Below are 19,280 nucleotides of genomic sequence, written 5' to 3'. Positions count from 1 at the left end.
GGCATTGTACGGTGATGCTCTCAGGGCACAGACACACCCATACTTAACCTAGTGCTCTGAGGACTATTTGCATAGCCATGAGACAGAGTATTTCATACACAGGACCAGAACCATCTGGAGACGGTCCCAGAGACTGTGTACATTGTGACTCAGAGAGCACCAGTCTAATCCTTGTTTGAGGACATGGGTCCTTGGCCAGGTTCCTGAACTGTGTGCAGACTGAGCTCCTGCCACTGATTGATAAGACCTTACAGGAAATTCTCCCCATTGTGGACCAGTATTGAATGAGGCAGAGAACACCTGAACCTGTTGTTGGCTCAGATATCTGAACGTCTTATTCCTGGAGAAGCGTGTCTCCGAACTGCTGCACAAAATGGGGTAATAAATGCGTCCTGGCTTCCATCTCTTAGATGAAGATACCTAAAAGCCCTGGAGTAGCAGCGTCAAGTGTCTTCTCACTGCCTGAGTTCATTAAATGCTCTGATGGAACAGGATATTTAAACACCCTTTAGCATCCCTCATCCTACTCATATTTTAGATTGCTTTCTGGAAAAGGAAACACTGGCTTCCGACAGGAAAGCCTTCCTCACCCCTTGTGCACCTACTCACCTGGGGGGGGCAGCCTGGTGCTGGGTAGTACTGAAAGCTCCCTGCAGTCTAGACCCGGCCCTGCAGGGAGGTTCCTGTCAAGACTCACAGGACATTTATTCCAGTGTCTCTACTCCAGCATTACATGGTGGAGGGGAGCAGAATATGCCACCCCAAATATGCCGCTGGAATGAAACATGCTTGAGAAACAGTCAGTGCAGAGACGCACTGACCATCCTTTGTTCCCTAAATAGAATATAAATCTCCTATGTGAAATACACCCTTTTTGTACCAGGAGGGGAGAAATGTCCTTAGCACCAGAAAAAGGAATTCAGGCCCCAGAATGCTGTGCAGAGAAACCTTAGTTCTTCACTACTGTAGTAACACTAAGCACATTGAAGCTCTCACTTTTTCCCCATTGAGGATGATATTAGTGTTGGGTCCTTCATATATGGCTTTTATGATCTCGAGTTATGCTACTTCTATCCCTACTTTCTTGAGGGTTTTTATCAAGAAAGGATGCCGTATTTTGTCGAATGCTTTCTCTGCATCTATGGAGAGGATCATGTGGTTCTTGTCCTTTCTTTTATTGATGTGATGAATCACGTTAATTGCTTTGCAGATATTGAACCAGCCCTGCATCCCAGGTATAAATCCCACTTGGTCGTGGTGAATAATTTTTTTAATGTATTGTAGTATCTGGTAGGCTAATATCTTGTTGAGAATTTTTGCATCCATGTTCATCAAGGAAATTGGTCTATAGTTCTTTTTAGTGTGGTCTCTGTATGCTTTTGGAATCAAGGTAATTCTGGCTTCAGAAAGAGTCTGGAAGTTTTCCTTCCTTTTCTATATTTTGGAACAGCTTCAAGAGAAGAGGTGTTAACTCTTCCTTAAATGTTTGGTAGAATCCCCTGGAAAGCCATCTGGCCCTGGAGTCCTGTTTTTGACAGATTTTTGTTTACTAATACTATTTCCTTACTGGTTATGGGTCTGTTCAAATTTTCATATTTCTTCCTGTTTCCGTTTGGTAGTGTATATGTTTCTAGGAATTTGCCCATTTCTTCCAGATTGCCCATTTTATTGGCATATAATTGCTCATAATATTCTCTTACTATTGTTTTTATTTCTGTTGTATTGGTTGTGATCTTTCCTCTGTCATTCTTGATTTTACTTATTTGCATCCTTTCCTTTTTCTTTTGGATCAAACTGGCTAGTGGTTTATCAATTTTGTTCATTTTTCAAAGAACCTGCTTCCGGTTTTATTGATTTGGTCTACTGTTTTTTTGGTTTCGATAGCATTAATTTCTTTTGTAATCTTTATTATTTCCTGTCTTCTGCTGGTTTTGGGTTCTATTTGCTGTTCTTTTTCCAGCTCCTTAAGGTGTAAGGTTAGGTTGTGTATCTGAGATCTTTCTTCCTTCTTTAGGAAGGCCTGGAATGCTATATACTTTCATCTTATGACCACCTTTGCTGCGTCCCACAGGTTTTGGGTTGTGGTGTTATCATTTTAATTGACTTCCATATATTTTTTAACTTCCTCTTAACTGCTTGGTTAGCCCATTCATTCTTTAGTAGGATGTTCTTTAGTCTCCAAGTATTTTTTACTTTTCGAAATTTCTTCTTGTGGTTGATTTTGAGTTTCACAGCATTGTGTTCTGTAAATATGCACAGTATGATCTCAATCTTTTTGTACGTACTTAGGGCTGATTTGTGTCCCAGTATATGGTCTATTCTGGAGAACGTTCCATGTGCGCTGGAGAAGAATGCATATTCTGCTGCTTTAGGATGAAATATTCTGAATATATCTGTTAAGTCCATCTGGTCCAGTGTGTCATTCAAAGCCATTCTTTCCTTGTCAATTTTTTGTTGAGATGATCTGTCCATTGCTGTGAGTGGGGTGTTGAAGTCTCCTAATATTATGGTATTACTATCGGTGAGTTTCTTTATGTTTGTGATTAATTGATTTATATATTTGTGTGCTCTCCCATTTGGCACATAAATGTTTACAACTATTGGGTCTTCTTCATCTATAGACCCCTTGATCATGATATAATGCCCTTCTGCATCTCTTGATACAGTATTTTTAAGTCTAGATTGTCTGATATAAGTATGGCTACTCGGGCTTTCTTTTGTTGACCATTAGCATGATAGATGGTTCTCCATCCCCTTATGTTCAATCTGAAGGTGTCTTCAGGTCTAAAGTGGGTCTCTTGTGAACAGCATATAGATGGATCTTGTTTTCTTATCCATTCCGTTACCCTATGTCTTTTGATTGGGGCATTGAGTCCACTGAGGTTTAGAGTGAGTACTGAAAGATGTGAGTTTATTGCCATGATGATGCTTGTAGATCTGGAGTTTCTGATGGTGTGCTCTGGTCGTTTCTCATCTTTCTTGCTTTTGATATATATATATATATATATATATATATATTTTTTTTTTTTTTTTTTTTTTTCATCTTTTGTCCCCTCAGAGAGTCCCCCTTAAAATTTTTTGCAGGGCTGGTTTAGTGGTCAAAAACTCTTTTAATTTTTGTTTGTCTGGGAAACTTTTATCTCACCTTATATTTTGAATGACAGCCTTCCTGGATAAAGAATTCTTGTCTGCATACTTTCTGATTCAGCACACTGAATAGACTCCACCACTCCTTTCCGGCCTGCTGAGAGTCTGTGGATAGGTGTGCTGCAAACCTGATCTGTCTTCCCTTGTATGTTAGGGACTTTTTTTTTCCTTTCTGCTTTCATGATTCTCTCCTTGCCTGAGTATTTTGTGCATTTGACTATGATATGCCTTGTTGCTGGCCAGTTTTTGTTGAATCTAATGGGGGTCCTCTGTGCTTCCTGGATTTTGATGTCTGTGTCTTTGCCCAGGTTAGGAAAGTTTTCCGCTATGATTGGCTCACATAACGCTTCTACCCCTATTTCTCTTTCTTCCTCTTCTGGGACTCCTATGATTCTGATGTTCCTTTTTAATGAGTCACTGGTTTCTCTAATTCTTAATTCATGCCCTTTTGCCTTAATCTCCCTCTTTTTTTTTCTGCTTCATTATTGCCTATTAGTTTCTCCTCTGTATCGCTGATTCTCTGTTCTGCCTCATCCATCCTTACCACAGCTGCATCCATCCGTGATTGCAGTTCAGGTATAGCATTTTTAATTTCATTATGGCTATTTTTTTTCTTACTTCTCTTAACTCTTCAGGAGGGATTCTAATCTATTTTTGACTCCATATAGTGTTCTTATTATCGTGATTCTAAATTCTGGTTCAGACATCTTGCTTGTACCTGTGTTGGTTAAATTCCTGGCTGTCGTTTCTTCGTGGTCTTTCTTTTGGGGTGAATTCCTTTGTTTTGTCATTTTGAAGAGAGAAAAGGAATTAATGAAGTAGAAATATTGAGATAAAACAAATAAAATTACAAAAATATTAAAATTAAAAATTAAACACACACACACACACACACACACACACAAATCTAATAGTTAATGCTTGATCCTAGGTGTGTTTTGTTTCGGTGTTGAAAGTGGTTTGACAGATTAGGGAAAAAAAAGGGGGCAAAGTAAATCACTTGAGAATTTGAAAAAATGAATACACTGATGTAGAGTAAAATGGGTAGATGGGAGTAAAATAGAATTTGAAAATAATATAGACAAAAGTAAAGTATATAGTAGAAAAAATTAAATAAAAATATTTTTAATAAAAATTATGAATTTTTTGTTGTGTATTTAAGAAAAAAGTAAAGAAATGAAAAAGACAATAAAGATAAAAGAAAAAAAAGAAATAATTTGATAATTTGAAAAAGTGAATATACTGTAGTAGACTAAAGTAAAATGATGGAAATAAAAGGGAATTTGAAAAAATGTACATAAAACTAAAAAAACATACTAATGACAATTAAATATGATTATTTTGTAAATATGAAATTTATTGTCAAATAGGTTTCTATACAACACCCAATGATCATCCCAACAGGCGCCCTCCTCAATACCCATCACCCACCCTCCCCACCCTCCCACCCCCATCAACCCTCAGTTTATTCAGTTATTAAGAGTCTGTTATGGTTTGACTCCCTCCCTACAACTTTTTTTTTCCCCCTTCCCATGGTCTTGGGTCAAGTTTCTCAGGATCCAAATAAGAGTGAAAACATACGGTATCTGTCTTTCTCCATATGACTAATTTCACTCAGCACAACACTCTCCAGATCCATCCATGTTGCTACAAAAGGCCACATTTCATTCTTTCTCAATGTCAGGTAGTATTCCATTTTGAATAGATACCACAATTCCTTTATCCAATCATAAGTTGATGGACATTTAGACTCTTTCCATAATTTGGCTATTGTTCAAAGTGGTGCTATAAACATTGGGGTACAAGTACCCCTATGCATCAGCACTCCTGTATCCTTTGGGTAAATTCCTAGCAGTGCTATTGCTGGGTCATAGGGTAGACCTATTTTCAATTTTTTAGGAACATCCACACTAGTTTCCAGAAAGGATGCACCAGTTTGCAATCCCACCAACAGTGCAAGAGGGCCTTACATCAAATATAGTGCCTTACATCAATCCCTTGAAGCATTGAGTCAGTCAAACTAACAAGCCTTATGAGGAATCGGGCACATTTTGACACGTTGTTGAACACACTATACATTGTTTTGGAACCGAGAACAAGTCCTTTCAAAATCCCATGATGGGATGAATACAACTTACTAGAGATCCTGGGGGCTGCACTGATATTTGCTTGAGAGAACAGGGGGTTCCTAACCTCCTTATATCCCAGGTTATAAGTAGGTCCCGTTGCATTGGTGTCTGCCACTATCTGAGAAACAACGTGTTCAAACCGTTGGGAATGGCTGAGGGGTCTGATTTCATAGGCAAGGTCATCCAACTTCATGATACCTTCAAGGCCCCCATAGCACGTGTCCATGGTGACCATGGAAAGAGGAATCTCCTCCAGGTAGCCGAGGTAGTAACAGTCTGGAGGGATGAAGGGGTAGTCCATCTGCAAGGCTCCCTGATCATCCTGAGTCATCATCAGCAACTGTCTGGACCAAAAGAGTTTCTTGTGCCTCATGTGGATAACATGGCTCTTGCCCCCAAAATGCAGGCTATAGGACAGCCAGCCAGGCATCTGAACGCCCTTGCCGTGGTGCAACTCCTTCTTGGGAATTACCACCTCAGAAGAGATGTAGCGCCATGAGGGACGACCTTGAGAACCTTGGACAGGAGCCAGCAATGCCCAGAGCGCAAACAGCAAGAGGGGTGCCCTCAGGGTGACCTGGTCCTCTGCCAGCCTCATGCCCCTGCTCAGGGACATCTGCCAGTGAGAATGGATAAATGGAGGATCCTCAGCAAAACCAGGTCTAGACCATCAGACAGAACAGAGGGCTGTACCAGGTGGCCAGCACCCTACACCTCGGGGCCACCTGTGGGGTTAGGTAACAGTCACAGGGTGTGGCATTGGGTGACCCTGCTCATCAGTTCACCTGGGGTGGATGTGGGAGAGTCAGGTGGGCCATGGTCAACAGTGCTCACATGGACATGGGTAGGGACTTGGACCCAGAAACACGGCTCTATTCAACACATTCCATCTTTTCTCCTTCTACTTGGATACGGGATATGCAATTATAACACACTGAACTTCCCTACCAATTCCATGTCCTGTGGTACTGCTGGGTCACTTTCTCTGGATGACTGCTTTTCCTCATTATGGAGACCAATGCTTCCTACTTCCATGGGATATGGAGGTAGACTGTCAATTTTACCTTTGTACGTATTGAAAAACATCGCTTTGTAATGTTACATGTCTTATTCTGGTTGGCTATTAGTTTGCAAGCCATTTGATCCTTTTGGTTTTTGGTTTGAAGCTTCCTCTGTGTTGACTGAGGAAACATTTCCCAGTATTCTGTGTCATTATTGGTGAAGTACAAAGTTGTATTTTAGTATTTTCTTATGCCATCTGGTGAGAACAGAAAGTACTGCTGAACATGTGTGAGCCCCAGGGGATTTCCCCTCTAATCCCTTATTGTGGTTCTTTCCTGGCCTCTGGCAGTCCTCTCCCATGCCTGTGAGTTTCTCTCCTCAGGTGGAGATAGATGCAGGGGAGTTGAGGTTACCTTGGCAGCTTGCACTATGGAGGACGCACATGATTGAAAATGGTATCCACCATGGAACTCCCTTGTTTAAGTACTGTCTAGCCCTTTAAAATCCTCTGGGTTGGGCACAAACCCTCAGAGTTGGCTTTTGGAGAAGAGTCTGCCTTAGCTCCGGGTGGCTGGTCTCCTAAATAAAGCTCAACTTCTTTCCCCACCAAAACTAAAACTTTGAACATTGACCTTTCCAGAAATACTCAGCTGAATTTGGGATTTGATAACAATAAAATGGAGAGTGGAATGGCAGTTGTCAGGGGCTGGCAGGATGGGGCAATGTGGAGTAGATCTCAAGGGCTATGATTTTCTGTTATGCAAGATGATTAAGTTCTAGAGGGGTCTCCACAACATTACCCCTGTAATTAACAGTACTGTACTGTACGGTTCAAATTTTGTGAAGAGTGTTGGTCTCATGTTCAGTGAGATCCTAACACAAAACAAAAGTGGAAGACACGAATTTTACTTCTCACATGACAGTATGCTGAACTGCATGGACACACTCTCTACTGATAATGTGAAAATAATTTAAAAGCATTTACATAGTTTGAATACTAACCCTGAGGATATGTCATTTACAAATATCTTCTTCCATTCCATAGTTTGCCTTTTACTTTTGTTGATTTTTTCCCTCACTGTGCAGAAGCGTGCTATTTTGAGGTAGTGCCAATAGTTCATATATGTATGTATTTAATTTTCTTGTTTTATTTTTAATTTAAATTCAAGTCTTCAGTCTTTGAGCTCCACGTTTACAGGAAGTTGACTTGTCATGATTAACTTTATGGGTTATCTGGACTGAGTCATGGGTGCCCAGATTCACCACTGTTTCTGTGGATGTCTGTGATGTGTTTCCAGAAGAGACTGGCATTTCCTTCCATGGTTTCTGTCTGGGCATCACGCATTCCATTAAGGTTGTGAATAGAATCTGAGGCAGAGGGAGGAAGAATTCCCTCATTTTTACTTCCGATGTGCTTGTGTGAACTGGAACAGTGGTCCCCTCTGGCCCTTGTTATGAGTGTTATATCATCAGATCCCTACGTTCTGAGGCTAGACCCTAGTTTAGAATCAGACCTATTACACCACTGGTTTTCCTGGGTCTCCAGCTTGTGACAGTAGATCATGGGACTTCCGAACCTCTTTAGTCATGGAAACCAATGTGCTTTGGGTTCTGTTCCTCAGGAGAATCCAGACTAATACATGGAGATGATTTATCTCTTGTTTAGAGGAATTGAATAAAGCTGTAGCTCATTTAACGTCCTGAGTAGCAAGTGCCAGGAGGGAAGTCTCACGTTGTTTGATTGGGACAAGGGCTGGGTGAAGTTAATGGGGAGCTGTGGGATCCTGTGGTCCTGGCTGCACAGGGAGTGCATTTGGGACTCCTGTAATGGTTCAGCTGTTGTGCCTCAGGAAATCTGTAATTCACTCATGTTGAGGGACAGGAGTAAGCAATGCAAACAACTGTGTCTTTGTGCATGTTAGTGCAGTTTTCCTATGACAACACAGTTGCTAATTCAGAAAGTTAATAGGTAAGCACAGAATCCTGTGTCCAGGAACTGCTGTGTTGAGAGGAAACCCCAGACCCTGACAGGAAACCTGCCTGTATCCTCCAAATGCACCTGCTCCTGGCAACACAACGCAGAATTGTGCATAGTGTGCGCCCCCTGGTGGTGCTGATCCCCTCCTGCAGGGAGGTTTGTGTGTGGGCTCCCAGCGAGGTCCCCTCACCCAGTCTCTTGCACAGTAATATGTGGCCATGTCTTCGGCCCTCAGGTTCATCTGCAGATACAGTGTGTTCTTGGCCTTGTCTATGGAGATGGTGAATCGGCCCTTCACGGAATATGCGAAGTACGTGCCGCCTCCATCAGTATCAATCCGTCAGACCCACTGCAGCCCCTTCCCTGGAGCCTGGCAGACTCAGTCCTTGCTGTTGCTACTGAAGGTGAATCCAGAGGCTACAACGGTGAGTCTCAGGGACCCCCCAGGCTTCACCAGGTCTCCCCCAGAGTCCACCAGCTGCACGTCACACTGGACACCTGCAGACGCAAGACATGTTGGTCAGGAAACTGTCACACATCCACTCTTTCTCAGTCATGTCCACTCACATACTCAGTGTCTCCCATTCACCGTGAATTACCTTTTAAAAGAGCAACAAGGAAAACCCAGCCCAGCACAAACTCCATGGTGAGGTGTCTGTGTTCTGTCCTGATCACAGAATGGGAACACCTGGGACCCCTGGAGCTGGGGCTCCTCTCCGAGCTGCACGGTCGGGCTGGGCTGGTTTTATCAGCACAGAGAGGGCCCTATTTGCATGTCCTCTCACATATATATCACACTGCAGACTTAGATTTGATTCTTTCAAAGTGAATGGCAGGTTTAGGGATGCACTTCTACATTAGTTTGTGTGGATGGTGCTGTGACAATATGAATAATTCTAATCAGTGAGCACAGGTATGTTTGCGGAACTCGTGCATTTTTACATGTCTTTCATCAACCAAGGTCATTTTCGCTCTACAATTATTTTACATAATTTATGAAGTTTAATCCCAGGTACTTTATTCTGTGCCATTTTCAGTTGTATAATTTTGTTACTTGTTTTCAATATATTTCCATGCTGGTGTGTAGAATCATAGGTGGCTTATTTTTATTTATTTTCTTTGTTCATTGTGCTCATTGTGCATCCTGCACTTTTCCTCATTTTAAAAAACTGGTTCTAATATTTTTTCTGGTATCTCTAGGGTTTTGTTATGTTTAAGATCATGTCATCTGCAAACAAATAATTTTCCTTCCTCCTTACTGATTTAAATGTCTTTTATTTCTTCTTATTGCCAAAGTTTGTGGGTACTTCTTCCAGTTGTAGGAGAAGAATGCCTTTCCCTTCTTTTCTTCTGGGTTTTCACCTGGTGTAAGGATTCAATTGACATAAGACTGATCTAAAGGGAAGAATAAATTTAATTGTGCAAGTGCCTGGGCTTGCTAATAATATGACACCCAGACAATGAACAAAGCAGGTGGCACTTGTGACTTTCAGACAACGAAATATTGGATTTGGCAAGAGTCAAGGCAAAGGTGTGGTTTTGGGGTATTTAATTAGTCAACAAATAACTAGGTTTGTTTGCACAACTTTCTTGTCCCTGAGTTCCTTATTCTGGTGCTAAGGATGGTTCTCCCCTTCTGGTACAGGGAAGGGGAGTTTCCCAAGGGAGATTTATATCCTGCTGTCAAGGGACAAAGGAGGGTCTGAGAGTCCTTGGACTGGCTGTTTCTCCCGTGACTTTCATCCAAATAAGGACTGTGACACGATGATATGGTTTGAGGCAGCATAGTTATTCTTCACGTTATCATGTGGAATACTTATGTTGGGGATGAGCATCATTTCCTGGCTCCTGATATGGCAGAAATGGTTTTAGTATTTTATGTTCAATATGCTGTCAGGTGTGGGCTTTCATAGTGGCCATGATCATGTGGAGGTAATTTCCTTCTCCTTTTTAATTGAGTTATTTTTAAATGATGAACATGTGTTTTTTGTTCATGAAAAAACTTTCTCTAATGATGTTATGAATAAATTAAGGATGGCTTTGGTTTAATCATTCCCTCTGTTAATGGAGGACATCACATTTTTGCATTTGTGTATGTTGAAGGAAACTTGCATCTCAGGGATGCATCACACTGGATTATCATGTGTGATCCTTTCAGTGTGCTGTTGAATTCAGTAGGCTCGGACTTAATCAAGGAATTTTGCATGTATGTGTATCTGAGACACTGGCCTGTAGTTTCCCTTCTTGTGGTGTGTTTCTCTGGCTTTGTTGTGAGCGTAAAGGTGTCCTCATAAAGTGCATCTGGGAGTGGTCTTTTTCATCAGCAATTTGTAATAGTTTGAGAAGTATTGGCATTAATTATTCTTGAAATATGGTGGAATTTTAATAAAGCCTTGGTTTTTTTTGGAGGGTGAAGGTTTATATTAAGGATATCTTCTTACTAATTTTTGTTTTGTTCCTCTGTATTTTGCATGAAAGAGTATTGGTGGATCATATAATGCTAGAAAATGTGTAATTTGTTCTTGGTGATCTAATTATCGACCTATAAATATCTAAGTTTTTCCTTTATGATCCTTTTCATGTGTTTAGTTCAGTTATGTCTCCTTTTTCAGTTCCGATCGCATTTGTTTGAATCTTACCTATTTCCCTAGGCTACCTATGTTTTTTAAATTTCACTTATCTTTCCAAATTCAAATTTTAATGAAGTTGATTTGTTTTCTGTATTTGTGATAGTCTTTTTTTCTCTGCTGTATCTTTTTATGTTAATTTTATATTTATCTTTTTATCGCAATGAAAATACCAATGCCTTTTTTTTAAAGGAATGTGAAAAATATACTAATTCATATGTAACCACAAAACACATGGAAGTAAAAAAAAATCATGAAGAGGAGAGAACCTGGAAGAAGGAGAACACTTCTTCCTTCTAAATATATTGCAGAGATACATTAGCTCCAACAGTGTACTGCTGGCATGAAATGAGGCATATAGACCAGTGGAGCTCATTACGGAGCCAAGATGTAGAATTGTGCAGATGCAGTCAGCAAATCCTCCATGAGATTTCCAACAATGCACAGTGGGGAAAGGATTGTGTCTCTTAAACACGGTGTTGACTAGGGGCGCCTGGGTGGCTCAGTCAGCTAAGCATCCAACTTCCAGTCACGTATTGTTGTCATGATTTGTGGGTTTGAGCCCCACATCAGGCTCTGTGCTGACAGCTCAGAGCCTGATTCTGTGTCTGCCTCTATCCCTGTGCCTCCCCTGATCATGATCTGTCTCTCTCCCTCAAAAATAAAAGAAACATTAAAATATGGTGTTGATATACACGTGCAAAATAATGACATTTGGCCGTACTCTTGCATCATACATATACGTCAACACAAAAAAATCTCAAAATGGATTAAAGGTTAAGCAGAACAGCTGACCCAAAATGCCTTCGAAGAAAACACACAGGATAACCATCATGACATTCTCTTGACAATGATTTATTTGATACAAAAGCAAAATCACAGAGAACCATGGCAGACAAGGGGGACTGCATCAAACTAGAAAGGGGGCAAATCAAACAGTAGCAGGGTGAGAAGGCAGTCTATGAAATGGGAGACATTACATTAAAAATATTGAAAAGGAGTTAATATCGAAAATACAGGAGGGACTCCTTAACATCAATAGCAAAAATCACAATTATAATAATAAACGCATCACCTGATTAAAATTTGGGTCAAACATGTAAATATCCATTTTGCTATTAAGGTTGAAAAAATGTCCATCCAGCATATGACTTGCTGTTCATCATCACTAATCATCAGAGAATTCCACCCCCGATCCACTGAGATATCACCTTACAACTGATAGCAAGGCTATTATAAAATAAGGCAAACACAACGAGAACATCTCAAGTGTTGTTGAGGATGTGGAGAACAGGCAATCCTAGAATTCACTTGATGGGAGTGCAACATCGTGTAGCTACTATGGAAAACTGTGGCGAAATAACCCACTAAACTGAGTTCCTAATCTGCTCCCATACAGTTGACTTCATGTCCAGCTGAGTGTGAGGAAGGTCTGGGCCTCATGTTCTGTGGAGAGGCAGGTGCAGAGACAGATGGATCCAGTGGATGATTCCTTAACTACTTCAGTAGAATGGACCCCTGGCTGACCGTTTTGTAAGACTTGACTCAGTGTGCCTGCCCACTGGTTGTCTCAGGCTTCCTGAACTGGATGGAGAACAAAAGGAGTGAAGGGTAGAAACTACTCTTTTCTCTCACAGGAACGTGTATATACTGAGAATCCTTGAGAGAAAGTCGTGGAGTTGATGAAGAAGCTGTGGGGTTGCGACAAATACAAGAGTCTTTACTCATGCTCTCTCTTCATGGGCATCAAAGGAAAACCTTAAGGAAAATAAAAGGAGAGAGGAGCTGCTCAAATATATTAAGTTTAGATCACTTGAATGAGTCAGTCTCCTCTCTTTGAAAATCGCTTACATCTATTTTAAATGGTGGCCCGTGTACTTGTGAGGCACAGGTCTGATCATATGAGAGTTAATTTATCCCCGAGCTTGGTCTCTGTCAAGGTCGGCACTACTATATGACTGTTCACTCTAAATGTTAGAAGACATCTGTGTTTGTAAATGGTTTAGGAAACAGTGTGTACTGTTTGCTGGTCAGGTTGAAGTTTGCAGGGCCTGATGAGAAAGATGCTTCACAGGAAACCTGACCCTGTAACTCTGGTTCTGGATATGAATTCTGAGATCTTGGGTGCCCCCTGGAGACCTGTGAACCTCCAGGTTCCCTACGTGGCTCCTGGTGTCCTGTGTGTTCCTGATGACCTGAGTGCCCCCAGGTGAACTGAGTGGCAGCTAGTGACCTCAATGCCCTATGGAGACCTGAGCATCCCCCTGGAGGTCTGAGTGCTCCATGCAGAACTGAGCGATCCTGGTGTCCTCAGCTCCCCCTGGTAACCTGAGCACCCCAGGAGATCTCAGTTACCCCTGTTGTCCTGAATGCCCCCTCGTGACTTTTAGGTAACCTCAGGGCAAATCGCAATTTTTGGGCCGATGCTCAGCTCTCAGAAGTCCTTTGTGGTGTTTGAGCCAGCTCTGTGGCTAGGCCTATCCTGTCCTGTTCACCCTTAGAGGGGGTTCTGATTGTGTGGCTGTTAATCCTGGGGGAACCTCCAAGGGGGTGGCCAGCACCTGCTTCATCCCTCTTCCTCTTGCCTAACAAACTGCCTAACTCTTGGACATGTGGCTCTTGTGGTCTGGACCCTAGTATGTGATATAGAATATATGATAATATGTGAACCATCCACTGCATCCACTCTGCTGGGGTCGGTGGATCCAATTCCACCAGAAATTACTGGTTGAGATCGAGAACCCCAAGATGCTGCTAGTGAGGTGCAGAGTGTGCAAGGCACTCACCAGTTGGGCACAACCCCTGCAGCTGCACCTGGGACAGGACCCCTGGGGACAAGGAGACTCAGCCTGGGCCAGTCACCAGCAGTCACAACCATTCCCATCATCCCACATCTGACATCTGAAACCCTCACCTTTGGGACCTCTCACCAGGCACAAGGAAGGCCCTACAGTCTCTTCTGTTTCTCGAATACAGTTCTGCCTTCCTTAGGGACTTCAGCACTGTCTGAGGAGAGAGCAGTGTGGGCTCCCACTCCCCGAGATTGGAGTTTACTCTAGATCTTGAGAAGTTTGCCTGTGTGGGAGGGAGCATGTCCTGATAAGTGGACAAAAATTGAGTCAGGCTCCCCTGGTCCTTCCAGGTCCACCTGTGGGCATCTCTTTGTGGATCCGCAGGCTTGTTGGTCCTCGGTCAAGACAACACTTGGTCTATGAATTGTGTTGGAGGCAGGTCAAGTGATGGCCTCACCTTCCTGATCAGATACTGAACAAATGAGTGGATCACAATTCACTATACTCTATCTGTCCGAAAGATATTTGAAGGGATCCATACTTTCTCCAGAAAACTTTCCAAATCAAGTCTTTAAATACATTCAATTTTAACAGTCATTCCACACATAACTGTATAGGAAAAATCTATATTGATGTCCAGTCTGGTGTAAATATAACAAGCAAAGGACACTTGTTCCCAGGATCATAGTTCTTTTAGTTTCCACACTGATGTATTAACCTCACCTGACAACCACCTGCAAAGCATGGGCACATCTGGAGACTTCTGATCTTGATGGTTCTCTGCTGAGGGGGTTTGCTTCCTCAGTCATCTGCAAAGCTTGGAAGCAGTGCCGACATCTTTAAGTGCACAGACACCAAGACGTGGACACCTTTCTGTCACCTGCAGATATGATTCCCATGCATGGCTGGTGTCTCCATCTCCTGAGAAATCCCCATCCAACACAAGGGGCTATTAACTCAGGGAGGAGGCACAGATGTCACAGAAAAGTGGGGGACTCTTCACTGATATGGACAGAGACCATCAGTATCTGAGATAAGAAGTTAATGGCACTAAAACAACCACATTAATGAAAATGGATTGCCTGACCTGGACATCATTGGAATCTAAAAATCCGGAGCCTAAAGAAATTGCAGAAAATGTGTTCCTAGTCCTGAAGGCATGTGCCAAGAGGATAAATGCTGAGTTAGCTGAATAGACTTCAAATAGAGATCAGAATGCTAGATAGTAGATAGATGATAAGTGGATAGGTGATGGATGATAGAGGGTAGATAGATGATAGATAATACTTTTATGTTATATTAAAGTCATTATAGAGGATTCAAATCATTATGAATGTATTATAATGAAATTACCCACTATTGGCAATATTTTTTAAAAGACCATAATTTCATACGGAAAAGAATATTTGACACCAACTTTAGATATACAAAATAAATAATCATGACATCAATATTTTGTGAATACAGCTTCCACATGGGGTAACACATGCCTGCTTGTAGATTCCTCTTCCCTCTGGGGCTTTGACTTCCATTCCCATTTGTTCCCAGGGTCTCCCTTCCCAGGATGTCCTGAGCTCTGGGGTGTGCAGGGAAAAGAGCTCTGTCCTGGATCTGGACCATCGTCCCTCTGGTTAACATTTACAGCTCCTTCCAGGCCCTTGCTCAACCACCAGGCTTCTGCCCACCAGGCTCCCTCCCTGCCTGCACCACCTGCCAGCTTCCTTCTGGACTCTTCCATTCATTTCCTGTGGATTTAACAACAGTTTGTTAGGTTGGCAGGTCTCCTAATAATAATTCGCATTGAGGAAAGAACTGTATAGGTAAAACATGACAGACTCTCTCCACAATAGCCTTGAGTTCATTCCCATGATGTTATTATTTTGCACCCCATCTCAGCCCCTTGACCCCACAGTCTTGCCTTAGAAACTGTCACTTTCATGAACTGAACTAAATCTGTCCCCCCTACACAACTGGTCCATCCTATCTATCTACTCTATATGGTCATCAGACAACCACCAAGCTAAGAAGGAACACAATACAGAGTGTGAAGACATAAGTATTTATAGAAATAATTTTATAAAATTTTATCTAATAATCAAAGTAATGAGATATTTACAGAAGTAAGTTAAATATGGTAAATGACCATGTTTATTATAAGATTCTATGAGTTTAGATGAACATAATCAAGTTACAGGACACCCGAGTAACCACAGGTCAAAGAAATGTATCCTTCTCAGGTCTATCCAAACCCTTTCCTTTGCACACCAATCAGTTTCCTATCTCTCCCTTTATCTCTGGGCCTCGCGTGTTCTCTGTCTCAAAAATAAATAAACACTACAAAATAAAGATACGTACAGGTCAGTGATATTTAATGGAGAACCCAGAAATAATCCCCTTCATCTTTGGTCAACTGAATTTTGACAGGAGCAGACAACATGACATTGGGGAGCAAATGGTCTTTTTAATAAAGGGTGCTAGACAGCTGGCTATCCATGTGCAGAGGAATGAAATTGCGTCCATATCTCACACCATATACAAACATCAAATCAAAATGGATCAACAGTTTAAATGTAAAATTATGACCTCTGGAAGCAATATATCGAGATAAATCTTCATGACCATTGGGTTTAGCAATGCTGTTAGAGATGACACCAAAGCACAAGCAAGGAAAGAAAAGTAGATAAATTTAGTTTTCTCAACATTAGAAACCTTTGTACACCAGAAGATGCTATCCCCAAAGTGAAAAGACAAAGAGTAATGGAAGACAATATTTGCACAGTATTTGTCTGGTAAGAGCGTGTTATGCAGAATGTATAAAGAGTTTTTACAACTCATCAACAAAAAGACAACCCAATTTTTAGTATGGACAAAGGATTTGGATATATCTTTCCCCAGTGCAATCATACAAATGGTGAATACCACTTGAAAAGATATTAAACATCAATAGTCCTTATGGAAATGGAGATTAGAACCACAGTGAGATACCCTTTTACACGCACTAAAAATGCTCTAATCAATACAACTATAAAATCACAAATGTTGGTAAAGATGTTGAGAAATTGGAACCCTTCAACCTTGCTTGTGGAAATGTAAAATGGTGGAGACTATGTGTAAAAGAGTTTGACAATTCCCCCCCCTAAAAAAGATAAAAACATAGAATTACCATATGGCCCAACAATACTACTCCTAGATGTATATCTCGAAGAATTGAAAACAGTTGTTTAAACAAAGTGTATGTGCACATACATAGCAGTACTGTTCACAATAGCCACATTGTAGAAACTATGCAAATGCCTATCGGTGTGTGAATGGATAAACAACCTGGGGCAGACCCTTAAACAGGGATATTATTCTGTCATACAAAGAAATAAAGTAAAATGTTGTGGCTGTAGAGAATACTGGTTTCTCAGAAAGCTATCACAGAACTCCACATCTGCACTTACATCTGGAAATTTAAAGCAAAGCCTTGAGCAGGTATTCATGTTCCCGTATTCATAGCAGCTTCTTCACAACAGCCAAAAGATGGAAGCAACCCAAGTAACTATTCACAGGTGAGTAAATAAACAAAATGTAGTATATACACAATGGAATATAATTCAGCCTTCAAAAGGAAGAGAGTTCTGACACACACCTGCACACCGACTGAACTTGGCAGTCATTATGCTGAGTGAAATGAGCCAGTGACAGAAGGAAAATACACTATGGTTCCACTTAAGTGAGGTGTCCAGAAAAGTCATACTCAGAGACACCAAGTAGAATGTGGCTGTAGGGGCCGAGGGGAAAGGGGAATTGGGATTTAGGGTTTAATAGATACAGAGTTTCCCTAGGGGAACATGACAACGTTCTGGAGATGGATGTACAACAGTGTGAATGCAGTTAATGCCAGACAACTTTATGCTTAAAGTGACTTACGTGGTAAGTGTTATGTTACATACATTCAATCAGAATTTAAAAAGGAAGGACTGATACACGTCACAACATGGGTGAATGCAGAAAACATCCTCAGTGACAGAAGCCATCCAGAAAAGGCCACTCAGGAACCATCTTGCTCTTTTTTTTTTTTTTTAACATTTATTATTTATTGTTGAAAAAGAGAGACAGAGACAGGTCATGATAGGGGGAGGGGTTAGCAAGAGGGAGACACAGAATCTCAAGCCATCTGTAGGCTCTGAGCTGTTAGCACACAGCCAGAAGCAGGTGCTCCTACCCATCAACTTCAAGATCACGACCTGATGTGAACTCGGCGTTTAGCAGACTGAGACCCCAGGAGCCCCAGGAACCACCTTGCTCTTTAAATCCCCCCAGGTTACACAGATAGGGGAAAGTCTCAGGAGCACTTCCCCAAAAGAAGCCAGATCAGAATGGGAAAAGACATTTCACAGTGGGGCAGGTGGGGACACTTGAAGTGGGCCTGTGGTCTGGGGTCTAATGTGGAAACGCAGGGATTTCCTCATTTGGGGTTCTGTGGTGGTTTCTCGGGAGGGTGTCCCTGTTTGGGGTAAAACGCACCAAAGTATCTCATGTGAAGTGGCAAACGCGGCAAAGAAACGAGCGTCCAGGTAAAGCGTATTTGCGCTGCCGTGACACGTGCACTGCACGTCTGAAATCACAGAGTAAGGTGCTCCTCCAAACAACAGTGTCAGCCCCACACGATAGAAGCAAGAGAGGGGTCAAACGCTGTGACGTAGGCCCACGCCCAGACCCAGCTCACCCAGGCGGAGAGGCCACGGGCCCTGCAGGAGGCAGCACGTGAGCCAGAGGCACGTGGGAGGGGTCTATTGGTGGCCACGTGTCTTGGGTGCAGCGGAAGCAGTGGGATTTGGAATTCCGGTTGTCCGCAAGACGCCACTAAGAAGCTGTTAGAACTGCGAAAACCAATGAAGGGACATCTCCCGGAAGTGGACTCGGGAGGCGGGGAGGGGAGGCTGGAAGGCGGAGCCCACCACCCAGGGTCAGGCTGGGGAACAACCCACCGCTACAGACCCAAGATTAGAACCCTCCGCGGAGAGAAGCCCCAGGCTCAGGCCCCACCAGGGGAAGCCTTGCCCTGCGGCCCCTGCAGGAAACCCACCGCGCCTGCAGCTGGGCCCGGGAGGCGCCTGCTCGCCCTGCAGCCCTGCTTTCCTCCTGCGGACTTCGCTTCAAAACCACGCTCCCAACTTCCTCTTCTCCGCGAAACAGCGCTCCTCTCCGTGTGCTCCCCGCTCGGCCGCGGTTTTGCCACAGCTTGCTGGGCCCGGATGGCAATTCTCCGCTACTCCTGAAGAAACCCACTTTGGCTGGTAACATAACTGGCGGGTTATTTCCAAGGGCAACGGAAGGAGCAACGAGGACACTCGCAGGATAGGAGAGCAGCACACACACACACCACGTGCACGTCTGCACGCTCCTGACGACCCGTCGGAAAGAGAAAGGAAGAGACGGTGCCATTTGCAAGCGCGGCGGAAGGAACGACGTGCCCCAGAGGAAATCTGAGCAAGGAGGTGGCAGGCCTGCTGTCCCAGGACAGGGCACTGGGGACAGAAACGCAGGAAGACGCACGGGGGCGGAGAGCTGCTCTGTGCTCCTGGCCGCGGAGGAACCGCCCCTGTGAGCACGTCTGTCC

General features: G+C 42.8%; 1 pseudogene; it reads right to left on the bottom strand.

Annotated features, from left to right (window-relative positions):
* Positions 1–5,938: 5,938 nt before the first annotated feature.
* LOC128774090 (immunoglobulin heavy variable 3-23-like) lies at positions 5,939–8,967 on the bottom strand (annotated as a pseudogene).
* Positions 8,968–19,280: the final 10,313 nt, after the last annotated feature.

The sequence above is a fragment of the Panthera pardus genome, unplaced genomic scaffold (assembly GCF_024362965.1).
Source record: "Panthera pardus isolate Hobbes unplaced genomic scaffold, ASM2436296v1 HiC_scaffold_285, whole genome shotgun sequence".
NCBI lineage: Eukaryota > Metazoa > Chordata > Mammalia > Carnivora > Felidae > Panthera > Panthera pardus.
This window is presented reverse-complemented; position numbering and strand designations above follow the sequence as displayed.